The sequence below is a fragment of the Ranitomeya variabilis genome, chromosome 1 (genome assembly GCF_051348905.1).
Source record: "Ranitomeya variabilis isolate aRanVar5 chromosome 1, aRanVar5.hap1, whole genome shotgun sequence".
In the NCBI taxonomy this organism is placed as follows: domain Eukaryota; kingdom Metazoa; phylum Chordata; class Amphibia; order Anura; family Dendrobatidae; genus Ranitomeya; species Ranitomeya variabilis.
Window position 1 is genome coordinate 640043490 of NC_135232.1, and position 17640 is coordinate 640061129.

General features: G+C 42.0%; 1 protein-coding gene and 1 long non-coding RNA gene across 13 annotated transcripts in view; one reads left to right on the plus strand and one right to left on the minus strand.

The window, feature by feature from the left end:
• Positions 1 to 12118, minus strand: part of LOC143814541 (uncharacterized) — a 44545-nt gene extending 32427 nt beyond the window's left edge. Inside the window, exon 1 of the long non-coding RNA XR_013223633.1 lies at positions 11992 to 12118. This is a non-coding gene — a long non-coding RNA (uncharacterized LOC143814541). The remainder of the gene's footprint in view (positions 1 to 11991) is intronic.
• Positions 1 to 17640, plus strand: part of NPAS3 (neuronal PAS domain protein 3) — a 616056-nt gene that overhangs the window by 191521 nt on the left and 406895 nt on the right. The gene's annotated exons all lie outside the window — the stretch shown is intronic.

The window sequence follows — 17640 nt, forward strand, 5'->3', positions numbered from 1 at the left end:
TTCAGTGCCACGTGTTTCAGTGCCACGTGTTTCAGTGCCACGTATTTAAGTGCCACGTATCACATATTTCAGTGCCACGTATTTAAGTGCCACGTATTTCAGTGCCACGTATTTCAGTGCCACGTATTTCAGTGCCACGTATTTCAGTGCCACGTATCACGTATTTCAGTGCCACGTGTTTCAGTGCCACGTATTTAAGTGCCACGTATCACGTATTTCAGTGCCACGTATTTCAGTGCCACGTATTTCAGTGCCACGTATTTCAGTGCCACGTATTTCAGTGCCACGTATTTCAGTGCCACGTATTTTAGTGACACGTATTTTAGTGACACGTATTTCAGTCACGTTTAGGGTTAGGGTGAGGGGTAGGGTTAGGGTTAGGGCTAGGGTTGGAGGTAAAGTTAGGGTTAGGGTTTGGATTACATTTACGTTTGGATTAGGGTTGGGATTAGAATTATGGGTGTGTCAGGGCTAGGGGTGTGGTTAGGGTTACCGTTGGGATTAGGGTTAGGGGTGTGTTTGGGTTAGGGTTTCAGGTAGAATTGGGGAGTTTCCACTGTCCAGGCACATCAGGGGCTCTCCAAGCGCGACATGGCGTCCAATCTCAATTCCAGCCAATTCTGCGTTGAAAAAGTAAAACAGTGCTCCTTCCCTTCCGAGCTCTCCCGTGCGCCCAAAAAGGGGTTTACCCCAACATATGTGTTATCAGCGTACTCGGGACAAATTGAACAACAACTTCTGGGGTCCAAGTTCTCTTGTTATCCTTAGGAAAATAAAAATTTGGGGGGCTAAAAATCATTTTTGTGGGAAAAAAAAGATGTTTTATTTTCACGGCTCTGCGTTATAAACTGTAGTGAAACACTTGGGGGTTCAAAGTTCTCACAACACATCTAGATAAGTTCCTTGGGAGGTCTAGTTTCCAATATGGGGTCACTTGTGGGGGGTTTGTACTGTTTGGGTACATCAGGGGCTCTGCAAATGCAACGTGACGCCTGCAGACCAATCCATTTAAGGCTGCATTCCAAATGGCGCTCCTTCCCTTCCGAGCTCTGTCATGCACCCAAACAGTAGTTCCCCCCCACATATGGGGTATCAGCGTACTCAGGACAAATTGGACAACAACTTTTGGGGTCTAATTTATCCTGTTACCCTTGTAAAAATACAAAACTGGGGGCTAAAAAATCATTTTTGTGAAAAAAAAAAAAGAATTTTTATTTTCACGGCTTTGCGCTATAAACTTTAGTGAAACACTTGGGGGTTCAAAGTTCTCACAACACATCTAGATAAGTTCCTTGGGAGGTCTAGTTTCCAATATGGGGTCACTTGTGGGGGGTTTGTACTGTTTGGGTACATCAGGGGCTCTGCAAATGCAACGTGACGGCTGCTGACCAATCCATTTAAGTCTGCATTCCAAATGGCGCTCCTTCCCTTCCGAGCTCTGTCATGCGCCCAAACAGTGGTTCCCCCCCACATATGGGGTATCAGCGTACTCAGGACAAATTGGAAAACAAATTTTGGGGTCCAATTTATTCTGTTACCCTTGTAAAAATACAAAGCTGGGTGCTAAAAAATCATTTTTGAGAAAAAAAATAAAAATTATTTTCACGGCTCTGCGTTATAATCTGTAGTGAAACACTTGGGGGTTCAAAGCTCTCAAAACACATCTAGATAAGATCCTTAGGGGGTCTACTTTCCAAAATGGTGTCACTTGTAGGGAGTTTCAATGTTTAGGCACATCAGGGGCTCTCCAAACGCAACATGGCGTCCCATCTCAATTCCAGTCAATTTTGCATTGAAAAGTCAAATGGCGCTCCTTCCCTTCCAAGCTCTGCCATGCGCCCAAACAATGGTTTACACCCACATATGGGGTATCAGCGTACTCAGGACAAATTGGCCAACATTTTTTGGGGTCCAATTTCTTCTCTTACCCTTGGGAAAATAAAAAATTGGGGGCGAAAAGATCATTTTTGTGAAAAAATATGATTTTTTATTTTTACGGCTCTGCATTATAAACTTCTGTGAAGCACTTGGTGGGTCAAAGTGCTCACCACACATCTAGATAAGTTCCTTAGGGGGTCTACTTTCCAAAATGGTGTCACTTGTAGGGAGTTTAAATGTTTAGGCACATCAGGGGCTCTCCAAACGCAACATGGCGTCCCATCTCAATTCCAGTCAATTTTGCATTGAAAAGTCAAATGGCGCTCCTTCCCTTCCAAGCTCTGCCATGCGCCCAAACAATGGTTTACACCCACATATGGGGTATCATCGTACTCAGGACAAATTGGCCAACAACTTTTGGGGTCCAATTTCTTCTCTTACCCTTGGGAAAATAAAAAATTGGGGGCGAAAAGATCATTTTTGTGAAAAAATATGATTTTTTATTTTTACGGCTCTGCATTATAAACTTCTGTGAAGCACTTGGTGGGTCAAAGTGCTCACCACACATCTAGATAAGTTCCTTAGGGGGTCTACTTTCCAAAATGGTGTCACTTGTAGGGAGTTTCAATGTTTAGGCACATCAGGGGCTCTCCAAACGCAACATGGCGTCCCATCTCAATTCCAGTCAATTTTGCATTGAAAAGTCAAATGGCGCTCCTTCCCTTCCAAGCTCTGCCATGCGCCCAAACAATGGTTTACACCCACATATGGGGTATCATCGTACTCAGGACAAATTGGCCAACATTTTTTGGGGTCCAATTTCTTCTCTTACCCTTGGGAAAATAAAAAATTGGGGGCGAAAAGATCATTTTTGTGAAAAAATATGATTTTTTATTTTTACGGCTCTGCATTATAAACTTCTGTGAAGCACTTGGTGGGTCAAAGTGCTCACCACACATCTAGATAAGTTCCTTTGGGGGTCTACTTTCCAAAATGGTGTCACTTGTAGGGAGTTTCAATGTTTAGGCACATCAGGGGCTCTCCAAACGCAACATGGCGTCCCATCTCAATTCCAGTCAATTTTGCATTGAAAAGTCAAATGGCGCTCCTTCCCTTCCAAGCTCTGCCATGCGCCCAAACAATGGTTTACACCCACATATGGGGTATCATCGTACTCAGGACAAATTGCACAACATTTTTTGGGGTCCAATTTCTTCTCTTACCCTTGGGAAAATAAAAAATTGGGGGCGAAAAGATCATTTTTGTGAAACAATATGATTTTTTATTTTTACGGCTCTGCATTATAAACTTCTGTGAAGCACTTGGTGGGTCAAAGTGCTCACCACACATCAAGATAAGTTCCTTAGGGGGTCTACTTTCCAAAATGGTGTCACTTGTAGGGGGTTTCAGTGTTTAGGCACATCAGGGGCTCTCCAAACGCAACATGGCGTCCCATCTCAATTCCAGTCAATTTTGCATTGAAAAGTCAAATGGCGCTCCTTTCCTTCCGAGCTCTGCCATACGCCCAAACAGTGGTTTACCCCCACATATGGGGTATCAGCGTACTCAGGACAAATTGTACAACAACTTTGGGGGTCCATTTTCTCCTGTTACCCTTGGTAAAATAAAACAAATTGGAGCTGAAATAAATTTTGTGTGAAAAAAAGTTAAATGTTCATTTTTATTTAAACATTCCAAAAATTCCTGTGAAACACCTGAAGGGTTAATAAACTTCTTGAATGTGGTTTTGAGCACCTTGAGGGGTGCAGTTTTTAGAATGGTGTCACACTTGGGTATTTTCTATCATATAGACCCCTCAAAATGACTTCAAATGAGATGTGGTCCCTAAAAAAAAATGGTGTTGTAAAAATGAGAAATTGCTGGTCAACTTTTAACCCTTATAACTCCGTCACAAAAAAAAATTTTGGTTCCAAAATTGTACTGATGTAAAGTAGACATGTGGGAAATGTTACTTATTAAGTATTTTGCGTGACATATGTCTGTGATTTAAGGGCATAAAAATTCAAAGTTGGAAAATTGCAAAATTTTCAAAATTTTCGCCAAATTTCCATTTTTTTCACAAATAAACGCAAGTTATATCGAATAAATTTTAACACTAACATGAAGTACAATATGTCACGAGAAAACAATGTCAGAATCGCCAAGATCCGTCAAAGCGTTCCAGAGTTATAGCCTCATAAAGGGACAGTGGTCAGAATTGTAAAAATTGGCCCGGTCATTAACGTGCAAACCACCCTTGGGGGTGAAGGGGTTAATGGAATGTTTGCAGATGTTTTGTTTGGTCTTATTCTATTAAGTAACTTTTCCAGGACTTCTTTTCTTTTACTTACTTTGGTGTTCTCACTTTCTTCTTTTCCAGACAGCAAATAGCTGTTTTTAATTCAGATCACAGGAACTTATTACAGAAAAAAAACTGTTTTATCCTAATCTTCTCAGATAAGGTTCTCTGAGGTCTACTAATGTCACTATGTGAGAGGGGATTAGCAGCCAGATTAATTTAGGTTTTGTCTTGTTTATTAAGGGTACAATGCATATGTTTAGAAATCGCTGAACATGTGGTAAAATCTCGAGTTGGAATCATTGTCGTATTATAAATGGCGTTGACATTGGCTGCCAAAAAATGTATAACAGGACGAGTGATCATTGGAGTCGTGCTTCCATGATTATTATTTCACCTTTCATTTTATCATTTCGCAAAAAAAAAAAAATATTTTAATGAATCTCCTAATTAACACTCTTCTGGCACCTGGAGCTGAAGCTGTAATTAGCACCAGTGCTAAAAAGTGCAAATAATTTTAAAGGTGTCATAAAAACATACAGAAAATACGATTCACAATTTGTTACCCTAGAGCTTTGTTTAATAACCCTTGAGTTCCCAGATCAGCTTGTAGCCGCTATATATCTTTTATCATGTTAGTATTATCTATGTACTGATAAATAGTATTCATTAAATATTAACATGTGACCAACTTTAACATGCTATAGCGATCCAAGTTCAGTCCAATAGAACCAGTGTGGAGTAAGTACAGTTACGTCCATATATATTTGGACAGAGACAACATTTTTCTAATTTTGGTTATAGACATTACCACAATGAATTTTAAACAAAACAATTCAGATGCAGTTGAAGTTCAGACTTTTAGCTTTCATTTGAGGGTATCCACATTAAAATTGGATGAAGGGTTTAGGAGTTTCAGCTCCTTAACATGTGCCACCCTGTTTTTAAAGGGACCGAAAGTAATTGGACAATTGAGTCCAAGGCTATTTCATGGACAGGTGAGGGCAATCCCTTCGTTATGTCATTCTCAATTAAGCAGATAAAAGGCCTGGAGTTGATTTGAGATGTGGTGCTTGCATTTGGAAGGTTTTGCTGTGAAGTAAACATGCGGTCAAAGGAGCTCTCCATGCAGGTGAAACAAGCCATCCTTAAGCTGGGAAAACAGAAAAAAACAAGCCGAGAAATTGCTACAATATTAGGAGTGGCAAAATCTACAGTTTGGTACATCCTGAGAAAGAAAGAAAGCACTGGGGAACTCATCAATGCAAAAAGACCTGGGCGCCCACGGAAGACAACAGTGGTGGATGATCGCAGAATAATCTCCATGGTGAAGAGAAACCCCTTCACAACAGCCAACCAAGTGAACAGCACTCTCCAGGAGGTCGGCGTATCAATATCCAAATCTACCATAAAGAGAAGACTGCATGAAAGTAAATACAGAGGGTTCACTGCACGGTGCAAGCCACTCATAAGTGTCAAGAATAAAAAGGCTAGACTGGACTTTGCTAAAAAAACATCTAAAAAAGCCAGCACAGTTCTGGAAGAACATTCTTTGGATACATGAAACCAAGATCAACCTCTACCAGAATGATGGAAAGAGAAAAGTATGGCGAAGGCGTGGTACAGCTCATGACCCAAAGCATTACCACATCATCTGTAAAACACGGCGGATGCAGTGTGATGGCTTGGGCATGCATGGCTGCCAGTGGCACTGGGTCACTAGTGTTTATTGATGATGTGACACAGGACAGAAGCAGCCGAATGAATTCTGAGGTATTCAGAGACATACTGTGTGCTCAGATCCAGCCAAATGCAGCAAAACTGGTCGTTGTTTCATACTACAGATGGACAATGACCCAAAACATAAAGCCAAAGCAACCCAGGAGTTTATTAAATCAAAGAAGTGGAATATTCTTGAATGGCCAAGTCAGTCACCTGATCTCAACCCAATTGAGCATGCATTTCACTTGTTAAAGACTAAACTTCAGATGGAAAGGCCCACAAACAAACAGCAACTGAAAACCACCGCAGTGAAGGCCTGGCAGAGCATCAAAAAGGAGGAACACAGCGTCTGGTGATGTCCATGAGTTCAAGATTTCAGGCAGTCATTGCCAACAAAGGGTTTTCAACCAAGTACTAGAAATAAACATTTTATATAAAATTATTTAATCTGTCCAATTACTTTGGGTCCCTTTAAAAACAGGGTGGCACATGTTAAGGAGCTGAAACTCCTAAACCATTCATCCAATTTTAATGTGGATAACCTCAAATGAAAGCTGAAAGTCTGAACTTCAACTGCATCTGAATTGTTTTGTTTAAAATTCATTGTGGTAATGTCTATAACCAAAATTATAAAAATGTTGCCTCTGTCCAAATATATATGGTCGTAACTGTATATGTGTCACTGGCAGGGCCGGACTGGCCATAAGGCAAATCTGGCAAATTCCAGATGGGCAACTTTCTTCAGCAGGACAAAGGTGTATGGGGGATTGTGTACGGCCAACATTTGGTATAGAGGGCTGTGTGGGGCCAGCATATGGAAATGGAGGCTGTATGGGTATCACATGTGTTATGGGGGCCTGTGTAGGGCCAGCACATGGTATGGGGGCTGTGTGGGGACTAAGATATGTTATGGGGGCTGTGTGGGGACCAACATACATTATGAGATGTTGTGTGGTGATCAGCATGCTTTATGGGGGGCTCGTATGCTTTCAAATGCCAGGGCTCCATTTCAGTTCCAATCTGTCCCTGGTCACTACTCTAAAAATGGGCATACTATAGAGAAAGCTGGACAGCTTTATGTGACCAAAGGATCCATGGCCACTCTTTTTCCTATTAAGTACCATGAATCTCCACTAGGAAATAAAGATAAAATACGTAGTGCGGAGCACCAGCTGAAAAATCATAGGTTTTAGAGTTTGTGGGCAACCTGTTGGCTCAGTGGTTAGCAGTGCACTGTAGCTTGCAGCGCTGGGTTCAGTCCAACCAAGGAATTTATATATGTTCCCCATGTTTATGTAAGTTTTCTCCTGATACCCTGGTTTCATTACACACTCCAAAAAATGAAATCTAGATTGTTAACCCCAATGGGGTACAGTGATGACGATGTCTGTAATGAGCTGTGGAATTAATGGTGCTATATAAGCGAGTAAAATAAATTGAAAAAAAAAAAAATATGCAATTCAAGATTAATTCTACTACTTTATTAACCCCTTAAGGGCTTTGCTGCGTGTCCACATATATGATATTGCTGCATTCAAGGGAAATTATGTCACAAATTTTGGGGTCCATTTTCTCCTAAGTTTTGTCAAAATGAAAACTCTTTCCACAAAAATAATGTTTTAGAACCAACAAGTATTTATCTTCAAAGCCTGATGGTATTAGATTTTGTGAAACGCCCATGTTGTCAGCATGCTCACTTCACCCGTTGATGAATTCATGGAGTGATGTACAGTTGTGGCCAAAAGTATTGACACCCCTGCAATTCTGTCAGAGAATACTCAGTTTCTTCCTGAAAATGACTGCGCAAACAAATTCTTTGGTATTATTATCTTCATTTAATTTGTCTTAAATGAAAAAACACAAAAGAGAATGAAGCAAAAAGCAAAACATTGATGATTTCACACAAAACTCCAAAAATGGGCCAGACAAAAGTATTGGCACCCTCAGCCTTATACTTGATTGCACAACCTTTAGCCAAAATAACTGCGACCAACCGCTTCTGGTAACCATCAATGAGTTTCTTACAATGCTCTGCTGGAATTTTAGACCATTCTTCTTTGGCAAACTGCTCCAGGTCCCTGATATTTGAAGGGTGCCTTCTCCAAACTGCCATTTTTAGATCTCTCCACAGGTGTTCTATGGGATTCAGGTCTGGACTCATTGCTGGCCACCTTAGAAGTCTCCAGTGCTTTCTCTCAAACCATTTTCTAGTGCTTTTTGAAGTGTGTTTTGGGTCATTGTCCTGCTGGAAGACCCATGACCTCTGAGGGAGACCCAGCTTTCTCACACTGGGCCCTACATTATGCTGCAAAATTTGTTGGTAGTCTTCAGACTTCATAATGCCATGCACACGGTCAAGCAGTCCAGTGCCAGAGACAGCAAAGCAACCCCAAAACATCAGGGAACCTCCGCCATGTTTGACTGTAGGGACCGTGTTCTTTTCTTTGAATGCCTCTTTTTTTCTCCTGTAAACTCTATGTTGATGCCTTTGCCCAAAAAGCTCTACTTTTGTCTCATCTGACCAGAGAACATTCTTCCAAAACGTTTTAGTCTTTTTCAGGTAAGTTTTGGCAAACTCCAGCCTGGCTTTTTTATGTCTCTGGGTAAGAAGTGGGGTATTCCTGGGTCTCCTACCATACAGTCCCTTTTCATTCAGACGCCGACGGATAGTACGGGTTGACACTGTTGTACCCTCGGACTGCAGGGCAGCTTGACCTTGTTTGGATGTTAATCAAGGTTCTTTATCCAACATCCGCACAATCTTGCGTTGAAATCTCTTGTCAATTTTTCTTTTCCGTCCACATCTAGGGAGGTTAGTCACAGTGCCATGGAGATGGACTTGTAGCCTTGAGATTGCTCATGCTTCCTCACAATTTGGTTTCTCAAGTCCTCAGACAGTTCTTTGGTCGTCTTTCTTTTCTCCATGGTCAATGTGGTACATACAAGGACACAGGGCAGAGGTTGAGTCAACTTTAATCCATGTCAACTGGCTGCAAGTGTGATTTAGTTATTGCCAACACCTGTTAGGTGCCACAGGTAAGTTACAGGTGCTGTTAATTACACAAACTAGAGAAACATCACATGATTTTTCGAACAGTGCCAATACTTTTGTCCACCCTTTTTTATGTTTGGTGTGGAATTATATCCAATTTGGCTTTAGGACAATTCTTTTTGTGTTTTTTCATTTAAGACAAATTAAATGAAGATAATAATACCAAAGAATTTGTGTTTGCAATCATTTTCAGGAAGAAACTGAGTATTATTTGACAGAATTGCAGGGGTGTCAATACTTTTGGCCACACCTGTATTTTGTAAAATGGGGTCATTTTTGAAGGGTTTGACTGTGTGGCACCTCAGGGGCGCTGTTAATATGACGTGGCATCTGCAAAAACCATTGCACCGAAATGTGCCTTCAAAATGACGCTCATTCCATTTTGAGTCCTGCCATCTGCAGAAACTGAAGTTTTTGACCACAAATGTGATTTTTGCGTACTTACGAGACACTGCTTTATGAGGTTGTTTTTCTTTCGTTCCCCCTTGTGCAAATTTAAAAAAAAATGCAGTCTAAAACATTTTATTAAAAAACTTAAATAAAAATATAAAATACTTAACATTTGTGGGTTCAATTTGCTCACTACACTCTTAGATGAGTTGAATAAAGAATGCAGTATCCAAAGTTGGGTCAGAGTGTTTAGTTTTCTACAGTCACCTCAGGAGCTCTGCAAATGTGGCATTGTGGTAGCAATCAATGCCATAAAAAATAGCTCCCTGTCCCCAAACTGTAGTTTGTGTTCAGATATGGGATATTGCCACATTTGGGAGAATTCGCATAACAAAATTTACAAACATTTTCCCTTATTACCCCTTGTGAAAATGAAAAATGTATGGCTAACTAAACAATTTAGTGAGCAAAACGTACAGTAATTATTAATTTCCACGTCTCAGGACCTTGGGTTCAAAATGCTCAGTACACTTTTAGATGAATTCCTTAAGGGATGTAGTTTCAGAACTGAGATTACTTTTGGGGGGGTTGGGGGTCTCTGTTGTTTTGGCACCATGGTGTTCACAATCTATTTCAGCCAAAATTGCACCCCAGAAGTCAAATAGCACACCTTTTCTTCCTTATGCCCAAAAAGGAGTTTCCAAATCATAGATGAATTATTGGCGTACTCAGGAGAAATAGCACAACAAATTGTTGTTTCTCCTGTTATCCCCTTGAAAATGAAAAATTTGGGCTAAAGCAACATTTTTGTGGAAAAAAAATTAACATTTTTATTTTTCTGTCCCAGTATTCTAAATCTTTGTGAAGCACATGTGGATCCAAAATGGTCACTACATTCTTAAATGAATTCCTTGATCCTTGAGGGATATAGTTCCCAATATAGGGTCACTTGCGGTGGGGGTGGTTCTTCTGTTTTGGCACCCTCGGAGTTTTGTAAATGCATACACAAACTATGACACACAAAATTATGCTTCAAAAGTCAAATGGCTCTCCTTCCTTTCTGAGCCCTGACGTGCACCCAAACAGTAGTTTTCCCCCACATATGGGGTATCTGCGTACTCAGAAGAAAAAATACCCCACAATTTGTTGTGCAATTTCTCCTGTTACCCCTGTGAAGCACCTAAAGGATTAGTAAACTTCCTGAACACAATTCTGAATGCTTTTTAAAATGGGGTTTTGTGTGGGTGTTTTCTTACACATAGGCAAAATCATTTAAAAAGTGAAGTGGTCCATAAAACAAAATAATTTATTTCATTAAAAAGAATGCTAATCTTTTAACTTTTCCCAAATTCTTGCAAAAATTGCAAATTTTTCTTCATTTTTATCAAAATTCATATTTTTTTTAATAAATAAACACAAATCATAATGACCTAATTTTAGCACCAGCATAAAGTACAACGTCTCATGAAAAATCTCAGAATCACTGGGATACTTTGAGGCGTTCCACAGTTAATACCATATAAAGCGACCCTTGTCAGAATTGCAAAATTTCTCCTGGTCAGGAAGGTATAAAAAGGCATAGTTTGGAAGGGGTATGGTGCATATCGGTCACTTGGTAGAAGCAGAACCCTTGGGTACTGTACATCTGGCTGTTATTACTCAGCTTCATGTCCGTAACTGGTGAGTGTCCACAGACCATATCTTACTCGTTATTAGATTGTCAGACTCCAGGCTACATGGGTATCTCTCTGTATATTAGTCATGAAGGTTCTGCCACAAATGTATCCTACCAGGAAGGAGAGTTGGGGAAAAAAAGGATGATCATAGCCTATATGCTGCATTCATTAAAATTGCCACAAATAGGAGAGTGCAATCTTGATATCACTGCTGACTTCTACCAAAGTCCCAATGGTTCTGTCAGGCCCCCATCTCCGTCATAGAGCAGGGGTCATGGATCAGAAAGGGTAAGCAATTCAATTTTACATTCTTCTCTGCACCACAGCATCTCACTGTGACCCTATGGTATTGTCTGCTGGTGGCGGAGTGCCGCAGAGACCTGTCCTAATCCTTTCAATCCCTTCTGTTCCAGACACTAGCATCAAGGCAATTTCACACACTCCCCTGTGAAGGGGTTCACTATTGCTTTTGAGGATCAGACTTGCAATTTTTATTTGCGCTGAATGAAGAAATGACAAATCTGGCTGCCGATGATTTTATGGCTTGTATTATATTGAATAATATTGCACTCCCCACTTTTCAGTTTTTGATTTTCCACAAAAATTAAAAATAACCAATAAATTTCGTTCAACTTCACAATTATGTGCCACTTGTTGTTGATTCTTCACCAAAAATTTACATTTGGTATCTTTATGTTTGAAGCATGATATGTGGGAAAAGGTTGAAAAGTTCCAGGGGGCCGAATACTTTCGCAAGGCACTGTACATCATACTGCTTTCAGATGGTACAGCAACCTGGTGACAGATTCCCTTAATAGGTTATTACCATTACAGACATTTAGGACAGATCTATATAATATTCTTTTATAACAAAACACACGTTTCCTGCTATAGGAAATATGTTGGGGTATGACCTACAAAAAAACGGTACATTGCTTATTTTCATTAGGTACATCCCATATACACAAACTGACCTTGGTTCCTTTCAGAACTGGGCCACGTCATCGATGATGATTATGATTTCCAAGGAAGCTTTTCCGACCCCATCACCTTCCAGTGACATGTGTCAGGGCTCCTGTATCATCAAAGAGCAATGGAAACCGTGGAGAAAAAAAAAAACTAGTTTAAGCAAAAGCCTAAATGTGTTGATGGAGTCTAGAAAGCTCCATTATGAAACAAAAGGTAAAACACTTTTAAAAGGCTTCGGCAATAACTTGGAGCAAATTGTGACTACAGAACTGGAAATATTAACCTTTTCAATTGCTGGCACACGTCAAAACACATTAAAAGCTTTACTGTGTAATATCACAAAAAGTGATGGTGGATTTGTTGAACTGATTAGCTGATCAGTGCGATATGAAGCAGGCAGACCATTTAGCAGCTGGTGTATAATGCATGGCTGCATTACGTGTAACTCTCATTCCAAACCATTCTCTCTCCCGGACATTTTTTCTTGTACCGCAGCTACATTTTCATGAACTGCGAGCTACGCTGCAGCTTCAATTTTAACCACAACTACACTGCAAGCATATCTGTCCTGTCCTGTCCGGTACCCCAGGATTGCTGCGCCTTGTGGTTTCACTTATTCTAGGCTGCGAACATGCAAGCATCGCATCATGGCTTCCATTCATTACCAAGCCATGACCTCTCGGACTTATACATTTTAGAGCCCGTCCTTTCTAATCACGATGGACCTTATCTACGGTATATATAATTGTCTAAGGGGTACTTCCGTCTTTCTGTCGGCAACTTCCGTCACGGAATCCCGCGTCGCTGATTCGTCTCGCCAGCTGCCTGTCCTGGCTGCCGCAACCAATCAGCGACGGGCACAGTCCGATTAGTCCCTCCCTACACCCCTGCAGTCAGTGCCCGGCGCCCGCTCCATACTCCCCTCCAGTCACCGCTCACACAGGGTTAATGCTAGCGGTAACGGACCGCGTTATGCCGCGGGTAACGCACTCCGTTACCGCTGCTATTAAAGGGAACCTGTCACCACGTTTTTGGAAGATGGGATAAAAATAGCGTTAAATAGGGGCAGAGGTGGGCGTTACATTAGTGTGTGTGTTATGCGTTTATTACCCACCTAAGTTGCCGAAATAACTTTGCAAAGTCTCCGTTTTCGCCTGTCAATCAGGCTGGTCAGGTCGCATGGGCGTTGTCTTCCCCCAGATTTGGCGTAGTTTTCCGTTGGTGGCGTAGTGGTGTGCGCATGCCCAAAGTCCGGAATCCTCTTCCAGGGGATTTAAAATAGCGAGGTGTTCGTTATTGCATTGGTGATCGGTGGGCGCGGCCATCTTCCTTTGGCCGCGCGTGCGCAGAAGCGGCGCTCTGCTGGCCGCGGCTTCAGGAAAATGGCCGCCGCGATATCCATCTGCGCACGCGCGGCATCCCGCGGCCATTTTCCTGAAGCCGCGGCCAGCAGAGCGCCGCTTCTGCGCACGCGCGGCCAAAGGAAGATGGCCGCGCCCACCGATCACCAATGCAATAACGAACACCGCGCTATTTTAAATCCCCTGGAAGAGGATTCCGGACTTTGGGCATGCGCACACCACTACGCCACCAACGGAAAACTACGCCAAATCTGGGTGAAGACACCACGCCCATGTGACCTGACCAGCCTGATTGACAGGCGAAAACGGAGACTTTGCAAAGTTATTTCGGCAACTTAGGTGGGTAATAAACGCATAACACACACACTAATGTAACGCCCACCTCTGCCCCTATTTAACGCTATTTTTATCCCATCTTCCAAAAACGTGGTGACAGGTTCCCTTTAACCCTGTGTGTCCCCAACTTTTTATATTGATGCTGCCTATGCAGCCTCAATAGTAAAAAGATGTAATGTTAAAAATAATAAAAAAAAAAAAAACCTGCTATTCTCACCTTCCGTAGTCCAACGATGTGCTCGCAAGACCGCTAAGTCATCTGGGTAATTTCGCAATGCATCCTGGGAACGAAAGATGGCGGCAGCCGCACGCGCATCGCCAGAGCTTCGCTGGATCCCGGCGGATGAGTGTATAACTATTTTTTATTTTAATTATTTTTTTTAACAGGGATATGGTGTCCACACTGCTAAATACTGCGTGGGCTGTGTTAGATACTGCGTGGGCTGTGTTATATACTACATGGCCAGTGTTGTATACTGCGTGGGCTGTGTTAGATACTGCATGGGCTGCGTTATATACTACATGGCTGCTATATACTACATGGGCAGTGTTATATACTTCATGGCTGCTATGTACTATGTGGGCTGTGTTATATACGGCGTGGCTGTTATATACTACATGGGCAGTGTTATATACTGCGTGGGCTGTGCTATATATTACGTGCCCTGTGTTATATACTGCGTGGCCTGTGTTATATACTAAGTGGGCTGTATTATATACTGCGTGGGCTGTGCTATATACCACGTGCCCTGTGTTATATACTGCATCGCCTGTGTAATATACTACGTCGCCTGTGTTATATACTGCGTGGCTGCTATATACTGCGTGGGCAGTGTTATATACTGCGTGGCCTGTGTTATATACTGCATGGCCTGTGTTATATACTGCATGGCTTCTATATACTGCGTGGGCTATGTTATATAGTACGTGGGCTGTGTTATATACTGTTTGGGCTGTGTTATATACTGCGTGGCCACTGTTATATACTGCGTGGCCTGTCTTAACGCATCGGGTATTCTACAATATGTATGTATGTATATAGCAGCCACATAGTATATAGCACAGGCCACGTAGTATTTGTCTGCTATATACTACATGGCTCCTATATACTACGTGGCCTGTGCTATATACTATGTGGCTGCTATATACATACATATTCTAGAATACCCGATGCGTTAGAATCGGGCCACCATCTAGTGGATTCATAATGGGCTTAATCAGATTTCTGTTCAAGCACTGTAAATATTGATTGCAGGTATAACTCGCACAAAACGATAATTAAATGTATGGGGATGCTAAGAAAACAAAGGTCCAAGTTTAAAAAGTAAACCCCTATTTCTTTATAGCTAAAAAAGTAACAAAAAACAGATAAAGAAGGACAAGTCCAGCAGAAGATGGATTATTTACAGCTGTGCAGACCTAAATATAAAGCAATATTCATTCATGTCTCAACCAGCTTCGTTTTAGGGAAAAAAGCATTTCCCATCTCCACTTAATCTGGGACCAGCAGCAATTTACACTAATCTGGGACCAGCAGCGATTTACACTAATCTTAGACCAGCAGCGATTTATGCTAATCTGTGACCAGCAGCAATTTACACTAATCTGGGACCTGCAGCAATTTACACTAATCTGGGACCAGCAGCAATTTACACTAATCTGGGACCAGCAGCGATTTACACTAATCTGGGACCAGCAGCGATTTACACTAATCTGGGACCAGCAGCGATTTACGCTAATCTGTGACCAGCAGCAATTTACACTAATCTGGGACCTGCAGCGATTTACACTAATCTGTAACCAGCAGCGATTTAAGCTAATCTGTGACCAGCAGCAATTTACACTAATCTGGGACCTGCAGCGATTTACACTAATCTGTAACCAGCAGCGATTTATGCTAATCTGTGACCAGCAGCAATTTACACTAATCTGTGACCAGCAGCGATTTGCGCTAATCTGGGACCAGCAGCGATTTACGCTAATCTGTGACCTGCAGCGATTTACGCTAATCTGTGACCAGCAGCAATTTACGCTAATCTGGGACCTGCAGCGATTTGCGCTAATCTGGGACCAGCAGCGATTTACGCTAATATAGGAACTGCAGTGATTTACGCTAATCTGGGACCTGCAGTGATTTATGCTAATCTGGGACCTGCAGCGATTTACGCTAATCTGGGACCAGCAGCGATTTACGCTAATCTGGGACCTGCAGCAATTTACACTAATCTGTGACCAGCAGCGATTTACGCTAATATAGGACCTGCAGCGATTTACACTAATCTGGGGCCTGCAGTGATTTACGCTAATCTGGGACCTGCAGCGATTTACGCTAATCTGGGACCTGCAGTGATTTATGCTAATCTGGGACCTGCAGCGATTTACGCTAATCTGGGACCTGCAGCGATTTACGCTAATCTGGGACCAGCAGCGATTTACGCTAATCTGGGACCTGCAGCAATTTACACTAATCTGTGACCAGCAGCGATTTACGCTAATATAGGACCTGCAGCGATTTACACTAATCTGGGGCCTGCAGTGATTTACGCTAATCTGGGACCTGCAGCGATTTACGCTAATCTGGGACCTGCAGCGATTTACGCTAATCTGGGACCTGCAGTCATTTTTGCCGGGCTCCAACAGACCAAAAATATGGGCTTGTGAATGGAGTCTAAGGTGCGTTACCCACATCTGCTGACATTTTCATATATTTTCATTTAAAAGAAAACTTAAAGGACTTGGAAATCATTATCTTGAATATAACTAGTGACAAGCTGAGGGTCAGTAGGATTCCTCTAATTCACTGAAAATTTGAAGTTGATTCTAGGAGGACTGATGCAAAAAAAAGAAAAAAAAAAAGAAAGAAAAGTAATAAAGTGTGCCACATCTAACACGGTTCAGGGATCTGACACGCTTTGACACATTGAAATAGAAACTGCATTTGTCATATCTATCGTTGGCCAATCATGTCCAACAGCAATCAAATGGTAGTGAAGCTGCTAGCAGCTGGTCCTGTACTTCCCGCATCGTTGGTAACCGGATCGGCTTTATCCAGTAGGATATAATACAGGGACGTTGCACTCTTAGGCCGGCCTCACACTAGCGAGTTTTACGGACGTATGAGCGCATAAACTACGTCCGTAAAACTCGCAAAATAAACGGCACAATTATTCTCAATGGGGCTGCTCCTATTAGCCGTATATTACGGTTCAGTATTATACGGCTTTCTACGGCCGTACAAAATCGCAACATGCTGCGTTTGTCACCGTATTGCGCAAAAAAATCGCCAATGAAAGTCTATGGGGGCGAGAAAAATACGGATTCCACACTGACCAGCAGTGTGACTTGCGAGAAATACGCAGCGGTGTTAGTGAAAAGTCGGTAATTCAGTTGCCGGCTTTTCATTTCTCCTGCACAAACCCGACAGGATATGAGACATGATTACATACAGTAAACCATCTCATATCCCCTTTTTTTTTGCATATTCCACACTACTAATGTTAGTAGTGTGTATGTGCAAAATTTCAGCGCTGTAGCTGCTGAAATAAAGGGTTAAATGGCGGAAAAAATTGGCGTGGGCTCCCGCGCAATTTTCTCCGCCAGAATGGTAAAGCCAGTGACCGAGGGCAGATATTAATAGCCAGGAGAGGGTCCATGGTTATTGGCCCCCCCGTGGCTAAAAACATCTGCCCCCAGCCACCCCAGAAAAGGCACATCTGGAAGATGCGCCTGTTCTGGCACTTGGCCACTCTCTTCCCATTCCCTGTAGCGGTGGGATAAGGGGTAATGAAGGGTTAATGCCACCTTGCTATTGTAAGGTGACATTAAGCCAGATTAATAATGGAGAGGCGTCAATTATGACACCTATCCATTATTAATCCAATTGTTGGAAAGGGTTAAAAAACACACACACACATGATTTAAAAGTATTTTAATGAAATAAGCACAGCGGTTGTTGTA